We start from the raw sequence: 22,999 nt of genomic DNA on the forward strand, positions 1-22,999 counted from the left end.
AGAGCTTTACCATTCGGAGATGTACATCCTAGAGGCAAGAGGAAACACTGTGATTAAAACATTACCAATTTAAGGCCTAATAACAAGGAGAAACATATGGACTTCTCCTGGAGCCTCCTGAGTAGATAGGATTACAGGCGAGAGCCATCAGCGCCTGGCTTAGTCTGAACAGTTCTGTCTGAACTGTTCATCACTATATGATCCTTTGTAACTAAGATTAGTTTTGCTCCAATAAGACAATCTATGCTGTCAGGGTAAGATATTCTGGTAGGTCTGTTCTTACATGGAGCAAGGGTAAAGGGTCAGGCAGACATTTGTGCCAGTAAGACCTCATTTGGGAAATTTTAAGCTGCAGAAGTTTAGAAGTAGCTCTTAAGCAAGGCTTACTTTGAATCCATTAGCTCCACAAAGCTAAATCAGTTAAAAAATAAGTACTTGAAAATCCATCACCTTTGGACCTAGCTATGAAGGCTTCAAAGTATGATCAAATTTCAAATGAAAAAGACTTAAAATAGTTATTGACAAAAAATTGCAAATGTGAGCAATTGAACAAACAATATAAGTTTTTTCCACCATACACAGAATTTTGCAGAAATAAGATGAATAGCAAATTTGGGAACAATAGGTTTCCTTGTTGCAAATAGGCAACCAAGGATATATGCCTATCTTAAGTTTGCATCATTAACTACGTAAATTTACAAGATACTACATGCTTCAGCAGCATGTCTACCTGAATTACAATACAGAGATTAACATGGCTTTTGCACAAGGATGATATGAAAATTTGTGAAGTATTCCATATTTTTCATTCTTCAGATGCAAGAAATGAAAAACAGTTATGAAAAAGTTGATTACAAATATACAAGTGTAATAATACATATAATTCATAGAAATAAAAGTTAGTTTGACATGAGTGTATTCAATCTTCACCTTTTTAGAAAGGCCTTTATATAGCATAACCTTTATAAAACTTTTGAAATAAGATAACATTGTCATTTTATCCCAAAGAAATAAAATTCTATAAGGACCTAGGAATTAAAGGAATCTTAAACTGTTCCTATATGGAATGCAATCTGAAAGAACACATTTATTAATGGACCTATATATTATAATATAATGTCAAATTCAAAGTATTATATCTAGGAGAGAAAGAAATAGATTATGGACATTATACAAACAGAATATAAATATTTTAAAATATACTTTTTTCAGACAAGCACCAGAAATATCTTTAGTTTCTCTACTACTCATTTCAACAGATAAGTTAAAATTATTTCTGATTTAAAAAAATCACAAACTCTATAGATATCATTATTGATGTATACAAACAACTCGAATATATTTTGACATCAAAGTCAGGCAATTCACTTGGAAGAATACCATGGAATCCATGAATTTCTAAAGTAAAATATTGCTCTTGCTTGTTATTGTGAAAATATTTTGTATGGACACATGGGATGGACTGGCAATTTTGAAATTTAAGAAACTTAATGGAAACATTAGGACTTAAGAGAACAATTTGTACAGATTTCCACAACTTCAAAGAGGTAGTGATACATACTTATCCTTTTGGTAATATCAAATGCAGTTTCTTCTAAGTTGTGCTTCAGATCTGGTTTGATATAATGGTTCAACAGAAGGAGATCCAGCGATTCTTTGCTATATCTATACCCAGCAGCAAGGGGGTCAAGAGGCCTGTAGTTTGGCCACTGGTGTCTGCATCATGATGAAATAAAGAAGCCACTCTGGTATTATTCCATGTATAAGTACTGTGCAGGGGTATCCACCCTTTCACAGTTATTCCATGAATATCTGCTTTGAGCCACCAACTCATGGACAATGTCTAAGTGTCCACAGTAGGCTTCTAGATGAAGAGGTGTATATTCATCGTTTTCTGGTGAATTTTCCGCATCTGTTTTTTCACTATTATTTATTTTCTCTTTTTTCATTTTTACTATTCTAAATTATTCTAACTGGAGAGTAGAGATTTGGTAGAGAGCAGAGGAAAGATTTTCCTCTGTATTCAAAGGGACAAACTGAAAATGAGGACCAGTGGGGTCTTCATGTGCAGCTTATTCTAGGAATGAGAAAATAGGAAATAATGCCTTATATGTAAATGAATTGGGAAATGACAGAGCAGAAAGTGAAATGATGTAAAAAAACTATAAAAGCAAAATAAAGTAGGATAATTATGGAGTAATCATATTACCTATGAGAACCATGAGAAGGAAAGAGGAAGAGAGAGACAGATGTGCAATGATATAGCTAGCAACAAAATCCATCCCTCTGATCAAATTATAGAACAAATAATTTTTATTTTTAAAAGAGATGGAAATAGAATTTATGATCAGATGTCTCCATTGTTTTTGATTATAATTTTCTTATCTTAAATACTTGTACAAGGGAATTTCCATTCATCAAATCAGTTTTTTAATATAATGGATCTTTATATAACTTTTCCACACCCTTCCAAACCTCATCGCACTTTAATTTTTTCTAGTTTTATACAGTTGCATTGAATAGTATACCTTCACTCTCTTCTTCCATAACTCTCTTTATTCCTTCCTTTTGACTTCCACTCACATCGTCCAAATGATAGTTTCCTGCTATTAATTTTGTTGGAGTAAAGTTCAATTTTATAAGAAATTACACCTTTGAAATACTCCTCTGCAAATCTCATGCTTTGGTTAATATTTTTGTGTAAACTTGTATAAATTTCTAGCTTCCAAATATGAGACAGAACATGGGTCCTTTGTGTGTCTGGCTCTGACTTTGTTCACTTAATAAATTTTTAGATCTATCCATTTCTTTGCAACTAATGTAACAGTCTTAAAAATGGATAGGTGCAATCCAATTATGTATATGTGCCACACATTCTCCAACCAGCACTCCGCCCAAGGGCATCTGGGCTGTTTCCGTAACTTGGCTACGGTGAATTGTGCAGCAGTGAACATGCTTGTGAAAGTGATTTTACTGTAACCTTTTGGAAGAATTCATCACTACCTTTATGGGAGCAATCCTCTAGCCAGTTTTCCAGAATAAGCACATCCCTCCCTTCATCTTCATCACAATGTATTGCAAGTCCTCAAAAACACACTTCCCCCTACAGGTCTCAATAAGCTAAAACCACATTGTGCCCATATTCTTTCAATACATTTTTTTTCATAATTGTACATATAATTCAGTGAGAACCTTCTATATACTTTCCTAATATGGGAATGAGGGACATGACAAAGTAAAAGTAAGAAATATGCAAGTTAATTAGCTATTATCATGTTTAAAATCATTTTCAGCTCTAATTCATAGCCTCACATAACATTATTTTAATCTTTATTTGATTACTTCATCTAACCCGTAAATTATAACAGGTGAGTTAAAAGCAAAGGCAAAAAGTGTTGTTTGATTTTGACACTCATGTGTGAGGTTGCACAATATGGGCAAATAGATGGATTGGAATTAATACCTCTTATCCATTTTGTTAACGTAGAGATGGTTTTCCCAAACTGATTCTCGCAATTCGTATTCCATTCAACATCAAGAAACATGTGATAATTTCCTTTGTTTTGATCCTTATTAACTTTTGTTTCCATTTTATTTTATAATGGATAATTTCATAAATCTACTGTAGATACAAAAATATGTTAAAATATTTCTATCCGTATGCATTGATATATACATACACACATATATTACACAGGTTATAATGATAATGTACAACTTCGGTAACTGTACAATTTACTAAATTATTAAAACTATCGACAGCTCATGCCTAGCATCCTGGTTACTCGGGAGGCTGATATCTGGCAATCATGGTTTGAAGCCATCCTGGGGAAGAATGTCTAGTATCCTCTTATCACCAAACAACCAACAGAAAATTAGAATTGGAACTGTGGCTCAAAGTAGTAGAGTGGTAGTCTTGAGAGAAAAATCTCAGGGACATCATCCAGGGTCTTAGTTCAAGAAGTACAGTCTACCTAAAAAAAATCTATTTAATTTACACCTGTGTAAGTAAAGTATTTCCATCACCCAAATGTACAACCATGCTCATTTGCAAGGTAACTCTGTTTTGTCTGAAGTACCATAAAACATTTTCACTTAAGTTGAAAGTATTGCACCATGGGTTCATTCTATCTCTCTCATGCATTTTTCCACTCAAATACTCAAATCTTACAATTATTCCAATTATTTAAAATCATGGCTTTTTACATAATACCCAAATATTAGAGTTTGAATTGAGTGTCTTGTGTCCCCTAAATGGGTGTTCTTACCACTTTGTCATGTCCCCAGCCCTAAATCCTCCTGATTATTTTTCAGATACTTGTGTATGACCTTGGGCTCAGTCCATGTTATATTATTCTTCCTGGAATTTAGAATAACAGGTACATGGCATTGTGTACAGATATTTCTGTCCAGTCTGGGCTTTAACCTCTATCCTCACAAGAGTAGACTCCCATGTAGTCAGGATTTTCATAAGCTTGTCATAGCTGATGTTTTTTTTTTTTTTTTAAATCTTTGCATTTCCTGCAGGTTCATGAGTACTGAATTAATTCGTTTTCTTGGGTTGTTTTGTTTCATTTGAATATATGTGTTGAGTTGTTCCTACTTTTCCTTTTGTTTCTTTCAAAAAAGTTCTTACCTAAAGTGCTGAGAAACCAATTCTTATTTTTCACGATAGTCAATATGAACATGATTTGTTCCAAAGCAATTTCAGTAATATTTAAACACCTTCATACCTATGGATGGTATAAAAATGATAAGTGCTGTGAAGAGTCTTTTTATTTTTACAGCAGTCTTTGTTATACACAGACAGATCATGAAATATATGAAGATAATAAAACTACAGATACTAGCAAGGAGAAGAAAAACCTATTATTAATTGTTTGACAGAGGCTTCCCTTCTAGTGAAAGAAATATGTTGCTTGATGCAGGATTTCACAAAATTACATTGCTTGGAGGAAGCTAAACAATCATCTAATTCTACAGAATTGAGGGAGAAGAATCAAATTCCTGAATAGTTTACATTTGGGTCAAATAAAAGCATGCTTCCAAAAAGATAGTTGAGTTTAGAGAAACATGATGAGTTGTATATAAATAGGTGCTTAGTTGATTTTGTTAATTTGTAAACTAATACAGGGAAATAGAGTACAGCAAGGTAAAAAAAAGAACTTCGCATTGAAATACTCATGTGTGTGTGTGTGTGTGTGTATGTGTGTGTACACATGCATGTGTGTACACACATGCCCATGTGCAAGTGCTCATTCATTCATTCATCATGCTTAAGCTTCCGTGACCAAGGATAGAGGTTTACCACTTGAGCCATTGTTCTACTTCTGGTTTTTCAGAGATAATCGCATGTATTTTCATGATTGGACTGGCTTTGAATAGTGGTCTTCATATCTCAGCCTCCAGAGAAGCTAGCTAAGCTCATTCAGCCTCCAAGTAGCTAGTTAAAATTAGGCCTGTCCTCTACGCTTCACTGCTCTTTTATTCTTGTCCTGAGGTGTTCACATGCCTAAGTCATATATATGTCTAGTTGCTTTAAGAAATACTCTTACTGCTTGGCACCAGGGACTCCCATCTGAACTCTTAACTACTGAGGAAGCTTGAGAACAGAACCCAGGCCTAAAGATTAGTAGAAATTTTCCTCAATCTATAGCTGGGTGCATTGGATCATTTCCACCCTCCTGCACTATCTACAGGTTGAAGATGGAAGGACTGCAGAATCCAGGCCAGCCAAGGTAGGAATCTAGGCAAGTTGGTGTGCAACTCTTAAGCCATTGATAATGGGGAGGCTAAAAAGACAGATCAGGTGCATGTTTTTGTGGAAAGGGAACCCCTATCCTAAAATTAATCACTGATATGACACCAGTCTAACAAAAACAATACTCCAAGATGAACACAATTTCCCACAACCAAAATAAGTATATACTTAAACATCCAAAAACTTAGTACAATCTGCTCTTTAATATCAGCTTCATCTAATTATCATATGATGAATAGTTTCTTCATTAAAGTTATTATATATTTAAAAAGACCTAGAAAATTCTTTCTCACTTATTCAGTGCAAACGAATGGCAAATTGCCTCATTTCTTACATATTTGACTACCACTATAAATTCATCTTATGATTATTATTGTAGTAAATATTCTGATTTATTACTTTACTTTGTAACAGTTTTTAAACTTTTGGCTTCTCTGCTGAATTTGAACTATTTAAATAGTGTCATCAAATTATATTACTTGGGTACTTAGGGCAGTTTTTTAAAAGTTTTTAACCAATGGTTTCTAGTAATTCTATTTTTTTTATTTTTTGGTGGGGGGTCCGGTCGTGGGACCTGAACTCTGGGCCTGGGCGCTGTTCCTCAAGGCTAGTTGAAAGCTAGCACTCCACCACTTGAGCCACAGCGCCATTTCCGGCTTTTTTTTCCTGTTTATGTGATGCTGAGGAAACGAACTCAGGGCCTCAAGCATGCAAGTCAAGAGCTCTACCACTGAGTCACCTTCCTAGCTCTCTATGAATTCTTAATTGGTATATTATTTAGTTTATTTTTAATTTCAATTTAATTTTATTGTAAAGGTAATGTACAGAGGGGATACAGTTACATAAATAAGGTAATGAGTACATTTATTATAGAAAGGACATTGTTGTATTTTTCCATTGATTTTTTTGCACACTCAAAAAAAAACTACTGATACTTTTCCTGTCGCTATTGTCCAATGGGTACTTTTCTTTCTTTGTTAATGCATTTTTTATTATAAAATTGATATACAGAGGGCTTACAGTTACTTAAGTTACTTCATTTAATTTTCTAAATTTCAAATTTTGAACTTAATTATTTTCGTTTCTTTAGGCCAATTCTTTTTTCAGAGTTGTAGGATTAGTTAATTTAGTTTTGCATAATTTTAACACATGTAAATTATTCAGGCATATATTTTGCTTTCAAAATAGTTAACATGTGAATATTTAAAAATTATTTTCTTAAATTTTATATGGTTGGTGAATTTAAATATATTTATTTTCTTATAGTTCTAAACATATTTGTCCAGGTAACAAATACTGTATTTTTAAGAATCACATACTTTATTAAAAAGGCTTCATTACATGGTCACTTTTTGGAAATATTTATACTTTAATTAAAAAAAAAACTGTTTGAGCTGGGCATAGTGATTTGTGGTTTCCATTTTTTAACTAAGGTGGGAAGTGTAAATAAGGTTTGTAATTCAGGAGAGACTGGGAAACTATGAGAACTTATCATAAAATTTCCAGAGTGAAATGATTAAAGATATAGCCATCCCTAGCAAGATATAGAGCACCTGGTTATCATATTCTAAATCTTGAGTTAAAACACCAGTAACATCAATCTTTTGTCAAAATAAAAGGATACATGTTTCAAAATGTTTATTATTAAAAACTTGTTTGAAAATTTCACGTCTTTTATATCTTAATTTTCAATTTACTTAATCTATAAGAATCCAATTATCTTATGAGTATTTTATTTCTACTAAACTTTTAAATAGTATGAGCAATATTATGATTTTATATATTAAAGTATTTTTATTGTTTGTGATAATTTCCTCTGTTTAATATGATAATAACAATATTCCAAATATGTGTATGTGGCGTGTGTGTGTGTGTGTTTATGTGGGTTTTTTCTGTGTGTACTTTGTAATGCTTGGGAGATCACACAATTGCTTCACATATGTTAGGCCAATGTTTTACCACTGAACTATACTGTCTAGTTGTAATACAAATTGTATTTAAGTTATGACTTTTAAATTTTCATTGCTAGTATGCTTTTTCAAAATTATATATGATAAAATGTGATCCATCTTCTATCCACTTTAGCAATTGTTATTGATATTCTTTCTCTTATTTCTTTTAAAATTAATTATATTCCTATTGCAAAATTTTTACATTGTAACAGCTATATACAATGCTTTATTTTCTATTTTATTTTTCCCATGTTATCGGACTTTCAGTCCAAACTATCAGGTGGATTAAAAACAAACTAGATTCAGGACAGTTTATTTTTCTCCTTCTCTTCTCTGAAGTCTTTCTGTTTTTTGAAACAATACCAATGACATACAGCTCCTATGTGGTCCACCATTCTTCCCCCCCCCCCTCTCTTCTACAGTACAGCTCAAGTAGTTATCATTCAACTTTATTATGCTATAATGTTATCTAAATCTTAACTCATTCCTAAATTAATTTTAGTTGCTTTGAGCAATCTCTAAAGACATTTTTCTATACATAATATCAGGGGTTTGTGTTTTCACAAGTTGGGAAGTATGAGTGACTATCAAACATCTAGATATCTCTGTAGAATATTGGTTCACCAGCTCAATAATCCCGTATGTAAATTCAAGGAATACAAGTCAGTCAGAGAAATCTTGTAAAATGGTGTAGCTTGAGCCTTCATACAAGCTTTGAATCATATTACCATATTTAGTGAAGATAACATAGTTCTACTATAAGAACAGGCACATAGAAGAAGGTAACAGATTTGTCAAAAATAAATTCTTAGTTTTATGGTCCACAGATTTTGAAAAGGATGCTATGACTTTATGAAATAAAAACAGAATCTTAAATGGTTGTATTGGCACTATTGCCTCTCTAGATTTAAAGAATGATCTTAGACTACTACCTCAATCCTTTGTTTGTTTGTTGGTATCCCGGTCATGGGGTTTGAACTCTGGGCATGGGCGCTGTCCGTGTGCTCTTCAGCTCAAGGTGAGCACTCTACCGCTTTGAGCAACAGCAAAACTTCCGGTTTTCTAGTGGTTTATTGGAGATAAGAATCTCACGGACTTTCCTGCCTGGGCTGGCTTTAAACCACGATCCTCAGATCTCAGCCTCCTGAGTAGCTAGGATTACAGGCGTGAGCCACCTGCACTTGGCCTACCTCAATCCTTATAAAGAATGATTATAAAACTAAATGTAAGATGTAAAAACCTATAAAACATAAATGTAAAAATTCATGACATTGGATCAGTAAGGTTTCTAAAAATTTGACATGGAAAACATTAGTTGCTAAAGAAAAGCAAGAACTTGATTATATCAAGTGATAACCTTTCATAATTCAAAGGTCACTAAAACAGAAATGAAACCATATCCAACAGATAGAGGGCACATATTTGTTAATGCTACAATGATTCTGAAACTTAAGTATTTTTATATCTTCTAATTCTATATAAATTTTTTCCTGAATAGGATATTTCTTTAAATAACATATGTAAATTAATAGTCAATAGGAGGAGCATATGAAATAAGCTACTCTTTGGTGTGTAAGAAATAATAAAATGAAAACTCACTAGTATGACCATAATATAAAAAGAGGACGCAAAATATAGTAATGCATTTGTGAAGAAATTGATATATTTCTCATAGTGATCGATTTGTATAATACTGCAATCATTTTAGCAAACAAGTTTTGAAGTCTTCAAAAGGTGAAAGAGAATTGTATAGGATCCAGGCATTACACTTCTATGAATGTATTAAACAGAAGTAAAAAACTTTTTTGGACAGAGAATGTAGTTTATTGACAGTGAAATTCAATAGTATGCGTGAGACCCTGAAAATAATCCCCAAAAACAAATTTTGAAAAGACACACTATAGAGGATATATGCTGAACAAATTCCTGTAACTGAATTTTACATCTATTTTAATGTCTGTTCTAAAATTTATAGCATTTCTATTTGAAGATGCAACTTTGTGAAAATTAGGCTTTGAAAACCTATGAAGGTACAATTTACTTCCAAAGCACTAAAATGTATATAATAAAAAGAGATAATATATTGTAAGTGAATTGCATGTCAGGAAAAAAAACTATTGTTAATACTTCTTCACACAAAATGCAGAATAGCTAAAAAGATGTTTTTGGTGTTGGCGAAAAACTCTTTGTAAACTACTGCATTTAAAACAAAGATGTGATTTCTGTTTATTTTGAGGGTATTTTGTCCGTTTGAGTTTATACAGAGATAACTCAATCCAAAAGTATATGTGATAACTGGACTACCTAGGAATTATGCATCACTTCTAAGTAATATTTTTATTATTTTTATTTTTTATTGTGAAAATAATGTACAGAGGGGTTACAATTACATGGACAAGATAATGAGTACATTTCTTATCAAGCATTGTAGCCTCCTCCTTTGTTTCCCCTTCCCATCCCTTCCCTCCCTCCCCTCCTCCCCACACAATCCTCCCCGCTACCCCCCCCACCAAAGTTGTAAAATCCTTTTTGACATAATGACTTGTACATCTCATTGTTGCAATGGGTCCACCTGTAGCCCTATTTTTTCCCCGATGCTTTCCCTTATTTGCAATATCTAGTATATGTCTGAGTCAAGCAGAAAAGGTCAGATAAGGTGATGTTAGGGAAATGAACCCTAAAATATGTATTCAAATGTTATTTTTTCTCTCATGCGATTGTTTCTAACACATTTATAAGATTATTTCTTTGTTGCTCCCTCCTCCACAGTATAACCCCTGCTTTCACTGTATTTGATGTCAGTATAATTTGTGGAGGGGAAGGGGAAAAACTTCTAAGTAATTGAGAAACGTTTCTGGAAGGAAGTTTTAGCAAATGACAGAAGACCCAAATCTATGCATCTGCATTTTATGAAAGTCATATGTTACTTACTTAATCCAATTGCTTATCTCTACTTTGCTAGGAAAAACATATTCTCAAGATAAGAGCCAAAAGCAGTGAAAAGAACAAAATACAAAATAATCTTGATTTATTTGTGAGCAACAAATGAAATAAAACAATTCCACTTAAGGGACTCCAATATTAGTGTATGTGAAGATGTTCCTGAATGCCAATATCCATTAAATTTTTGGAATTTTAATTTCTACTAACATATGAAAACTAGAACAAGAAAACAAATATAGACTTAGAGTGAACCAGCCTTGAAATCATTTTCTTAATCTTTTTGAAATTACAAAAGAATTGATATTCCTTTGCTTTGGAAATCATTTAAAAATATTTATCACTTATGATAATTCAAATACAAAGCAAGAGTAATTTTATATAATGATTATAAATATCATTTTATTGCTATTGTAAAATAGAATGAAAAAAACAGTCCCAATATATTACCTATCTATCATTATTCTTAACTTCTAATCATTACCTAAATATCTTAAACAATCTAAATAGTCATGTCTTTAACATAGACGTAATTATTCTGGACTTTTTACTTAACATTTTCCAGGGCTATGTATTCATGTTTCTAAGAAATGTTCACAGCAGTTAAAAGAGGCCTTTGTGAAATTAATGTGATAAATTTTGTTGTTGTGGGTGTTGTTTTTAATGGTTAATTGGAGATAAGAATCTAACAAGTACTTTTCTGTCTGGGCTAGTTTAGAAAACAATTCTAAGATCTCAGCACCCTGAATAGCTCCTATTATAAGGGTCAGTTACAGGCACTTGGTTTCATGAAGTTTTTTTTTTTTTAATTTTAATTATATTTTAAGATGCTTGTTTCACTATAATGTATATCATTCTACACATAAATTTTTATATATGTATATATTTCTGAGGAAAAACAATCTCTAAAAATGTACTATTGTATACATAACACATATATATACAAGACAGATATATATATATACAGAGAGAGAGGGAGAGAGAGAGAAGACAGACTCATTCTAAAATATTTATGCTACTATTTTTGACCTTTTTCATTTGAAAGATATACAGTCTCTTTTTCTAAAAGTTTCCTACAATAAAAAAGCTAATATTTTAATAGAAAGTAGAGTTTATTACTTTCAAGAGAATTTTTGATATACACATGATATTGTAGTAACATTTACAGTATATTACTTGAAAAGGTTCTGCCCAAATTCTTAAATATTTGATTGTAGTTAGGGGATGAGGAAGTTAATTCATACTGATTAGGAATTTGCAATGCTTCAAAAAAATCTATTCCATAATTTGTTATAAGCACGTAGTCAAGCTATCTGATATGGTTTAGTTTTTTGTTTATTTGTTCAAAATTTCAATATGGACGCATGCACAGTGGTAACATTAAAATTATTAATCAAAAGACAAATAATAATAAAATAATACACACATATCTGACGTTCAATAATTAGCACTTATAATGCTAATAATAATTTTGATGGAGAGGATGATGACCAGAGTGTAGCCTGATAATGACGATGTTGTGATTGAAAAGGAAAAAAAAACTTAGACATCTTTGAAGTTGGATTTCCCACATTGAATGCATAGTTATAAACAGCGTTGGACTACATACAATAAGAATAAAAGGAGGATGGCTGGGAATTTGGCTCAGTGGCAGAGTGCTGGCCTTGCCTACATGAGGCTCTGGGTTTGATTCCTCACCACCACATAAGCAGAAAAAGAAAGAAGTGGCACTGTGGCTCAAGGGGTAGAGTGCATTGAGCTGAAGAGCTGAGGAACAGTGCCAGGCCCAGAGTCCAAAATAAAAATGACGAACCAAAATAAAAAACAAAAACAGAATAACAAGAGGAGAGTTTGAATATCAGGAAATACAATCAAATAAGCAGGTAGAGTCAGTAAAAACTCTAATGTTTTTCCAGCAGTCTTTCTAATGTATACTCACCTTTCTTGGTGGTATTATTTTCTTATAAATAAAATCGTTTATTTCCATATTTTGATGGACTAAGATGTAGGTTCCAACTTTGTGTGATTAGTTCAAATAACATTCTCATATGGATACCATTCAATAACCAATGTTTTACAATGACATATTAAGAGTATGTTCTTCAGTACAGCTGTAAACACATAACACAATTTACATAATACTACTTACATATCTGCAGTTACCATAAAAGGACACAGGCTATAGAGCCAGGAGTTAAAATTTATTTTTATTTCTGCATGAAAGTATTTCTGACTATATACCAACGAACTGAATCTGACTCTTTCCTTATTTGAAAGCTAAGTTAGAAAATGTAAGGACTCTTCACTTTTCTTTTTCCTTGCTCTAGAATTCAACAAATATATTCTTCAATATTTCTGGTAGATTACATCCATTTCCAGATGAGAAATGTAAGATCACCAGTCAATGTTGTGAGTAAATAATGATACTAGAATTTTTGTCTGAGTTCTTCACTCTGTGTGTTTACAAGGAGAGTCATTGGGTGATGGAGAGGACCAATATGAAAAGACTATGGGGAGAAATGCATACTTTGTAAACAGTTGTTTTAGGACTGAGTGACTGGTGATGAGTATTTGCAATAGGCTTGTGTCAGGGGCATAAAAAGGAGTACATAGAAATTACATTAGTGACAGAAACTGAGAAAATCTTGATCATTCATCTTATCTAATGGATGGAGGTAGGGTAAGAGGAAATCTACAGTGTTTCCACATCTCTGTCTCCTAACTGTGTTAGTTACATTCTTGGTGATAAGGACAAAAGGTGGAAAACATGGATTTAGAGGATAAAACTCTCTGCTAGTTCTAAGGTTTATGTTAAACAGATGCAAGTCTGTTTGAACATCATCAAAATATCCATGAACATAAATAGGAAAAATAATAATGAAATCAGGGACATTATTAAAGGGAAGAGTAAAAGGAAAGTTCTGACTAAAGTGTGAACAATGTGAGTACCAGTGTGGAGAAGATGGAGGCAATAGATAAATAAGGAAACAAAAAAGTAATAAACACAGATTTACAGAAGAAAAGGAAGGAAAGAATTTTCAGAAAGATATTGAAGGAAATCTACTGTTTGGATTTGGAAAGTAAAAGGACATAGACAAGTTCAATAAGAATAGTGTTTTGGTGAAAGTCATATTGGTAAAATGTTGAGATATGAATGTGAAGACATAAATTCTGGATCCATTAATTCAACAGATCATGTTGATTCTAAATGTTGGGTATAAATGCTTTAACCCTGACCTTAGAAATATTATACAGATATAACTGTCATGAACTTTACTCATTGGTATTGTGTGAATATTTTTGAAAACTTTATTTAGCCAGGAGATTTTAGCTTGACCAGACAGGCCTAATTTGTCCTACAGTACCAATTAGTGACCCATCTACGCATATCTGTGGGATTTTATTGAAATATATTTAGATATATTTGAATATCTTATCAGCCTACTCATTATAAATGTAGGACAAGTAACACCAATTATTAGGTTGAATATACAGCTTTACTGATGTGACGGAAGACTCCAGGAATTTATTCCTCTTTAGAATAGAAAATGCCTCAATAGCCATTGACACATCATAAATGCCATATACACTATTGAAATCTAATTCTTGTTAGGTAAATCTCCATGCTGAAATAACCCTGTCAACCAACCTGACAATAATTCTTATATGTAGGAAAATGTTCTTATAAACTTCAAGCTTTTATTGAATGGAAAAGTTCAGACATTACTCTCACCCCTAGGATTAAATTCCTAAAAAGATATTTTATTTTAATGCCTTTCTTTCATTTTCTCATACACATTGTCAAGTAGTGAAGGATTCTGATTTAACAATAATACAATCGTGACTTGTATTAACACAACATCTAGGATCTAATGTTAATTCGGATACTTACTAAATAGCTCCAAATTTTGTGGATACATATATTTCTCCTGGGTAAACTAATGAACTCCAGGAAAATGTCCCTAAGAAGCCTTTCAATTCAAATATCACTGTTTGTCTCAAATTGCTTTAAATTCTATATCCTTTAATGTGGGCATAGCGTTATATTGTGGAACTTTTCTCCTCAGAGAGTGAGTATTACCCTATTGCTTAACATGGACAAAGTACCTTCATTCATAGACTGGGCGTGTACAAACAAGAAGTGGTAGTTGAACAATGTTCTTAGCAATTTGTACAGATGAAATGGAAATAGAGCAACTATGAACTGAAAAGGAATGTGCAAAGAAGACAAAGGCACAAAGTAGAATGTGCCAAGAAAAGCTGAAGTATAATTTCAAATAATGTGCTCAGGTGTGAGGGTGTGTTCAAAGTACAGATTCAGACAATGTAGTTGGATATCTTGGGGGAAAACTGCTTTAACCTATTATGGGATAATTGTACAAGTAGAAGCCCCTAACTCTGACTCTAATCAGCCACAACATCATCAACTTAGGGACTGGTTTCCAAGTGCAAAGTGAGAAAATAGGGCTGAGCACAGTTAGTGTTCAAGTTGAAGCAATGGCAATCACATAACTTTTCTTATAACTGTTCATTTATTTTGGAGCATATAAGTAGGGAAAAGCCAAGTAAATATTTTGCATGTACCTAAATTAAGTGGGACGTATTATATTGGTCTCACTTTAACTTAGAAGTTATAGATTATGTCTTTTTATACTTTAACTTGGGACAATGATCTACTGTCAGTTATTTTCTTCTCTTACCCTTCTTTTGCCCTTCCACTTACATAACTATTATTTAAAGAGACCTAATTGAGCTTGAATTTCTAAGTTCTTCAAAATTATCTGAACTACTTCATACTTCTGGCAGCCTCCTATATCTTTCTCAAGGGAAATATTTTGTCACTACCATTTTTATCCTACATGATATTGGATATCTTCCTGTCTAATTCAGTGCAATATATACCTTAGACTCATCCTATATCTCAACACTTCTACCACCATAAAATACTATCTTACTTAGAAATCATGATATTAGTATATCTAGTGAGGTGGCATCTGTCATTTTTTAAATTTTATTTGTGAACATAATGTACAGAGGGGCTACAATTACATGGGCAGGATAATGCGTACATTTCTTACCCAGCATTGCAGCCTCCTCCTTTGTTTACCCTTCACCTCCCTTCCCAGCCTCCCCTCTCTCCCCCACCCAATCCTTCCCCCTGCTCCCCTCCACCGACATTGTAAAGCTCGTTTTTGACATGACAATTTGCATCTGTCATTTTTGAATGGTCTTAAGTGATACTTACATGCAATCATGTTTTAAAGCAATATGCCACTCAGTAAATGAACGAATTGACAAAATGTGGTTTATATATGTACAGAGTAAGTCTATGCTTCCAATTCATAAGGAAATGGAAAGACTTGGAAAAATCCTACTAAGAAAAATAAGCAAGACACAAAGAAACAGATTCCATGGTTTCCTTCATTTGTAATAACTAGGAAATATCTAAGATAGTCCTAGCAGAAGAGCAGAATGGCTCCATAGCTATGTATAAATGACCATATAAAATGATGCTGAGCAAAATAAACTGCTAGATATGGAAAGAGCGGTTTTTCTTTGTGGTTGTTGTTTTTAAGGTACGATGTGATTTCTTTTTTTCTTTTGTGTTTTCCCCTTTGGTATGTCCAGTATTGTATTTTATTTCAGTATCCTGTATATTGTATATATATTTATCTTCATTTGGCAAGGGAAGAATAACAATAAAATGTCGAAACAAAGGGCAAAAGCAAACCAATGCAATAGCAATACTCACAGGACAACATGTTGAAAATTTACATTACAACTTGTGAGGGGTATTGGGGTGAAGAAAAGTGTGAGAAAAATGAGGGAGGGGGTAAAAATTTTGACATGTCATGTATTCAATATCTTACAGTTACTGTAATCCCTTCTATATATCACCTTGACATTAAAATTAAGTTAAAAAATAGCTACATAAAATATAATTTCACTGTATTTGTATAGTAAATATTATTCTATGTATATTACCTTTTAAAAAAATGAACATTTTGGCTGCTAATTTGAATTAGCTCTTTCTTTATCAGAGGGACATCAACTGTTATCAAACTATACAATATTTTCAGAATATACTTGCCATTCTTTGGAAAAAACATTATTTTAGTATTGTCTCATACTAAAACAGAAAACAGTTCACATCTATGGAAACTCCTAACTTTGAAAACTGACTAATTGTTAAGAGGACAGAATATATCTGTTCCTCAACATTCCTATGACTACTAACTACTCATTTTCAAATTCTGAAAATGCCATACCAGAGACATTCAAAATAGTACCTCTTTGCATTTTATTTAATTCTGCAATAGATGCATTTTTCAATGAGGCATTACATACTTAAAAGTCAACAGAAAAAATAGACACGTTCTTGTAGATGATAAAACTGTGAAGTATCTATAATAATTCCTTTTTTTTTTTTTTTTTTGGTCAGTCGTGGGGCTTGAACTCTTGGCTTGGGCGCTGTCCCTGCGCTCTGCAGCTCAAGGTGAGTGCTCTACCGCTTGAGCTACAGCGCCACTTCCAATAAATAGTTCCGTAAGAGTAAACGTTTGTTCATCAGATTAAGCTATTATTTCTATGACAATCAATCCCAAGTTTTTATGCCGTAAAATCATCCTAGCCCAACAGTTTCCAACTTGTAAGGTGCAACTTAAAATTCCCTAAATTCATGACTAGTTTATCACTATTGTGAAAATATACTACACTTCTGCTAATGTGATGTACTTCCTATTGTGGAAAGAATACTACACTACACTTTGCTACATCATTTTCCCCGCAGTGGTATTCTTGAGATCAGAACACTTGCAAATATTATTTATTTTTATTTTTATTTTATGTTTTTTATTACATATATATATTATCTATCATAGATATTCAGGAGATCTGTATATCTTAATATTAAGATTTTAAGATTATGGTTGAAAGCTCACCCAGGCAGAAAAGTTCCTTGGATTCGTATCTCCAATAAACTCATAAGGAAAAGCCAGATCCAAGTGGCACTGAGGTTCAAGTGGTAGAGCAGTAGCCTTGAGCATAATCAGGTTCAGGGACAGTGCCCAAACCCAGAGGTTAAGTCCTAGGACAAACCAAACAACAAAAACAAAATAAAAACAAACCTCTAACCCAGCATTTTTCTCATTGTGTACAGAGGTACATAACTAAGGAAATTTCTTCCTGTGTTATGTATAGGAGGAAAAAAAAAATGTCACACATTTACTCTCCTTATACCATGTTATACCAAAGTCTCAAAAGATTGCTCTTTTTCTATATTTATAAATTAATATCATCAATTTGTTGGCAATTTGTCTAGATTTTTCACATTATCATTTTACAGATGAACTGTTGAGATTATCTATTAACTAAGTTCTAGTTATACCTCACTTGAAAGACTACTCTAGTCAATTAGAATGCCAGAATCATTTGTGAATTTGTAAATTAAATCTTTCACTTGAAAAGAATTTTGTAGTATCCTATAGAATATTAAATTACAAACAAAAAATATCTATTTTAAATCTAAATTCTAATTTAGCTAGGTCTACAAAGTCCTACATTAAATGAACTTTCCTATTTATCCAGGCTTAAACTTTTTAATCCTTCATCATTTCTTTGGAATCTAACAGAATGATGCTTACTTTTTACAATATTTGGTTGGGAATCATGAGCTCTTTTTCATCTGGAAATATTCTGTAATTAAGACAAAATTTAAAACACAACTGAGCATTATATATGAGTTGCATTTGTATAGGGAACTTGACTTCACAAAACATAATGACAAAATTAGCCCCAATTTCCAACTGTGTATTCCTTCCTTGTTTATTATTTATTCCTTTCTTTGTTGGTTTTATTGAGACAAAATTATATTCTGTTAGTTGGCCAAAGTTTCTGATCAGCTCAAGTAACTTGGGAATGGAGTCCTTGGAGTCCATTAAATACAAGATCATGTCATCTTCCGGTTTTGTTTTCTTTTTTTAAATTTATTATTTTTTTTCTTGTGAAAATATTGTACAGAGGGGTTAAAATTACCTGGGCAAGATAATGAGTTCATTTCTTCTGAAGCGTTGTAGCCTCCCACTTTGTTTCCCGGACCCATCCATTCCCATCCTCCCCTTGCGTCGCCACCCAATCCTGCTCCCCACCACCAAAGTTGTAAAGTTCGATTTCGACATAGTGACTTGTACATCTTATTGTTGCAATGGGTCCACCTGTATCCCTAGTTAAATGATTTGTTTTTGCCATTCCTCTCCAGAAATTATACCAATATCAGGGGTTATACCATGGGGGAGGGACATCCAAACCGACAAAGAAATAATCTTATAAATGTGTTAGAAACAATCCCATGAAAGAAAAAAAAACATTTGAATACATATCTTAGGGTTCATTGACCTGACATCAACTTATTTGACCTATTCTGCTTGACTCAGACATATTCTAGTTACTGCAAATAAGGAAGACCATGGGAGGTGTGTTTCTTTGGGTCTGGCTTACTTCACTTAATATAATTTTTTCCAAGTCTTTCCATTTCCTAACAAATGGGGCAATGTCATTCTTTCTGATGGAAGCATAGATTCCATTGTGTATATATACCACATTTTCTTGATCCATTCATCTACTGAGGGGCATCTGCGTTGGTTCCATATCCTAGCTATGGTAAATAATGATGAAATAAACATAGTCGTGCTGGAAGTTTTACTGTGGACTTGTTTGTGAACATTTGCGTAAATGCCCAAAAGTGAGATTGCTGGGTCATAGGAGAGCTCTATGTGCAATCTTTTGAGGAACCTCCATATTGCTTTCCAAAGTGGTTGAACAAGTTTACACTGCCACCAATAGTACTGTAAGGTTCCCTTCTGTCCACATCCCCTCCAGCATCTGTTGTTATTAGAGTTCTTGATTATAGCCATTCTAACTGGGGTATTTCAATGCTGTTTTTATTTGCATTTCTTTCATTACTAAAGAGCATTTCTTCATGTGTTTATTGGCTATCTTTCTTTCCGCTTCAGTGAAGTTTCTCTTTAAGTCTTTAGGCCACTTATTTATTGGGCAGTTGTTTCTTTGAAGATTTGTTGTTGGGGGGTATAATTTTTTGTGTTCCAAGTATATTTTAGATATGAGACCCTTGTCCATTGTGTGGCTAGTGCAGATCTTCTCCCAATCCATGGGCTTTCTAGTGATCTTGCTAGCTATGCCTTTGCCATGCAGAAGCTCCGCAATTTCATGCAATCCCATTTTTCCCATTTGTCTTTGATGTTTTTTTGTATTTCTGGATCTCTATTAAGAAAATTTCAGCCTGTGCCAAGGGGACCTAGGGTTTCTGCTATTCCATCCTGTAAAAATTTCAGAGTGTCTGCTTTGATTCATACGTCTTTAATACATTTGGAGTTGATTCTGGTGCAGTGTGATAAATAAAGATCTAGCTTTATTTTTCTACAAGTAGTTAACCAATTTTGCCAGCACCATTTACTGAAGAGGCTGTCTTTCTTCCATTCTATTTTTTATCTTCCTTACCGAAAATTAGATGCCTATGGGACTGTAGATTCATTTCTGGGTTTTCAATTCTACTCCATTGGTCATCTTGTATGTTTTACTTCATCTTTCCCTATTTGGATTCCCTTTAATTTTCCATCTTGTCTTATTGTCCCAGCTAACATTCTTATACTAAGTTGAAGAGGAGTGGAGAGAGCAGACATCCTTATCTCTTCCCTGAATTTATAAGAAATGACTTTAACTTTTCACCATTAAGTATAATGCTGGCTGTAGATTCGTCAGTCCTTAGCCAAAAGAACAGCACTGGAGCATTATCAGTTCCAAATTTCAAACTATAGTGAAACGCCATAGTAATAAGAACATCTTTATACTGGCACAAGAACAGACCTGAGGACCAATGGAATAGGACTGAAGACTCAGAAATGAACCAAGTGACCTATAGCCACCTGAACTTTGACAAGGGAGCTAATAAAATAGAATGGAAGAAAGACAGTCTTTTCAGTAAATGGTGTTGGCAAAATTGGTTAAACACCTGTAGAAAACTAAAGCTAGATCCATATATATCTATATCTATATATATATAGATATATAGATATATAGATATATATAGATATATATATATAGATATAGATATAGATATAGATATATCTATATATATATATCAGCCTGCATGAGAATCAAGTCCAAATGGATCAAAGACCTCAAAATAAAAGCAGACACCGTGAAAACATTACATGAAGGATAAGAGAAACTCAAGGGCTTTTTAGCACATGCCAAAATGTTCTTAATAGAGAACAAGAAACAACAAATCAAAGAAAGGTTGTAGAAATGGGATTGCATGTAACAAGCAGAGCATCTGCAAGGTGAAGCTCATAGAGAGCAAGATCAATTAAAAGCCCACTTACTGGGAGAAGTTATTCATGAGTCATAAAACAGACAAAGTCTTATATCTAAAATATACTTAGGACTCAAAAGCATATAACCCACAACAACAAATCCTCAAAGGAACAACTGCCCAATAACTAAGTGGGCTGAAGACTTAAAGATAGACTTCTTTGAAGATGAAATAAAAAATGTCCATTAGACACATGAAGAAATTCTCAACTTTTCTAGTCATAAAAGAAATGCAAATCAAAACTTTGAGATTGCACCTCACTCCAGTTAGAATGGCTATAATCAATAAATGTAATAATGACAGATGCTGGTGGGGATGTAGCGAAAAGGGAACCCTACTGCATTATTGGTAGGAGAGTAAACTTGTTTAACCATTTTGGAAAGCAGTATGGAATTTCTTCAAAATCTCCATGTAGAGCTCCCCAATGACCCAGCAACCCCACTTTTGGGCACTTACCCAAATGATCACAAAGCTACCAACAAAACCATGTTTATTGCAGTATTATTCACCATAGCTATGATATGGAACCAACCCTGATGCACCTCAGCAGATGAATGGATCAAGAAAATGTGGTACACACACACACACACACACACACACACACACACACACACACACACACACACACACACACACACACACACACACACACACACACACTGGAATTCTATGCTTCCATCAGAAAAAATGACATTGCTCCATATGTTAGGAAATGGAAAGACTTGGTAAAAATTATATTAAGTGAAGTAAGCAGACCCAAAGAAACAAAGGACCCATGGTTTACCTTGTTTTACCTTTGTTTGCAAGGATTAGAACATGTCTAGGACAAGCAGAGAAGATCAAAGTCTGAGAACATATGACCATACAAGATGATGTTAAGCGAAATGTACCCCAAGTCAGAGACACAAGTGGTTTTTCCTTTCTTTCTTTTGTAGGTTCATCCCCCCACGGTATACCCCTGTTTGATTCAAGTATTCTGCATCGTATATATATATTTGTAATTTGGGGAGTGGAAGGGATATGGCAGAATGCTTTAATGGGGATGCAGGTTGATCCATTGTGACAATGAGATGTACAAGACAGTGTGGCGAAAATGAATTTAAAATGTCAGGCAGGGGTCGAGGAGGGAGGAGTTGGAGATATGGGGAGGGAAAAGATGGCAGGGGAAAAACAAAGGAGGAGGTAACAATGCTGTATAAGAAATGTATTCATTACCTAGTCCTGTACTCTGAGCCCTCTGTACAGTATTTTTACAATAAAAATATATAAAAAATTCTACCTGCTGTAGATTTTCAGGGCTGCCCTCGGATTTGCATTTTCTACCTATTCTGGCTGTGGTTAGGTCCACCTGCTCAATGGATCAGTAGTCTTCAAGGCATCTTGTTCCTGAAGTGGGACTTGGATTATCCAGTGGTGGTTAGAACCAGGCCAAGGACAGGACAAAACCACTTCCAGGACATGGCTTCTTAATTCCCCATGTAACTAGGATTGCAAGCAGAATTTCTCTGAATTTGACTCCAGAAAGCAATCAGTGAATCAAAAGGCAAGTCCACCAAACACCTCATTCCTCCCCCCCATTTCCTCCTTTCTCCCTCCCTGTTAAAGTACAAAATAATTTTGCAGGCTTTGGCACACACACAAAATGCCTACCATCTCCACTGGTAAACTAGGTTTCAATTCGCTAAGTCATGTAAATGGATAATGCTGCATTCATTATTTTGGACAACATCTTCAGGCTGTTTGATGCTTTAACTGTTGTTGTTGTTGGTGGTGGTGGCGGTGGTGATAGGGGGGCCTGACCTCTGTGTCTGGGTGCTGTCCCTGAGCTGTTCAGCTCAAGGCTAGCACACTTCCACTTTAGCCACAGTGTCACTTCCAGTTTTTTCTGCTTATGTGGTGCTGAGGAATTGAACCCAGGACCTCATGCATGCAAGACAAACATTCTACCACTGAGTC

General features: G+C 33.7%; 1 pseudogene; it reads left to right on the forward strand.

Annotated features, from left to right (window-relative positions):
• Positions 1-709: 709 nt before the first annotated feature.
• LOC122100631 lies at positions 710-806 on the forward strand (annotated as a pseudogene).
• Positions 807-22,999: the final 22,193 nt, after the last annotated feature.

The sequence above is a fragment of the Dipodomys spectabilis genome, unplaced genomic scaffold (assembly GCF_019054845.1).
Source record: "Dipodomys spectabilis isolate Male_0828 unplaced genomic scaffold, ASM1905484v1 ptg000590l, whole genome shotgun sequence".
Lineage (NCBI taxonomy): Eukaryota > Metazoa > Chordata > Mammalia > Rodentia > Heteromyidae > Dipodomys > Dipodomys spectabilis.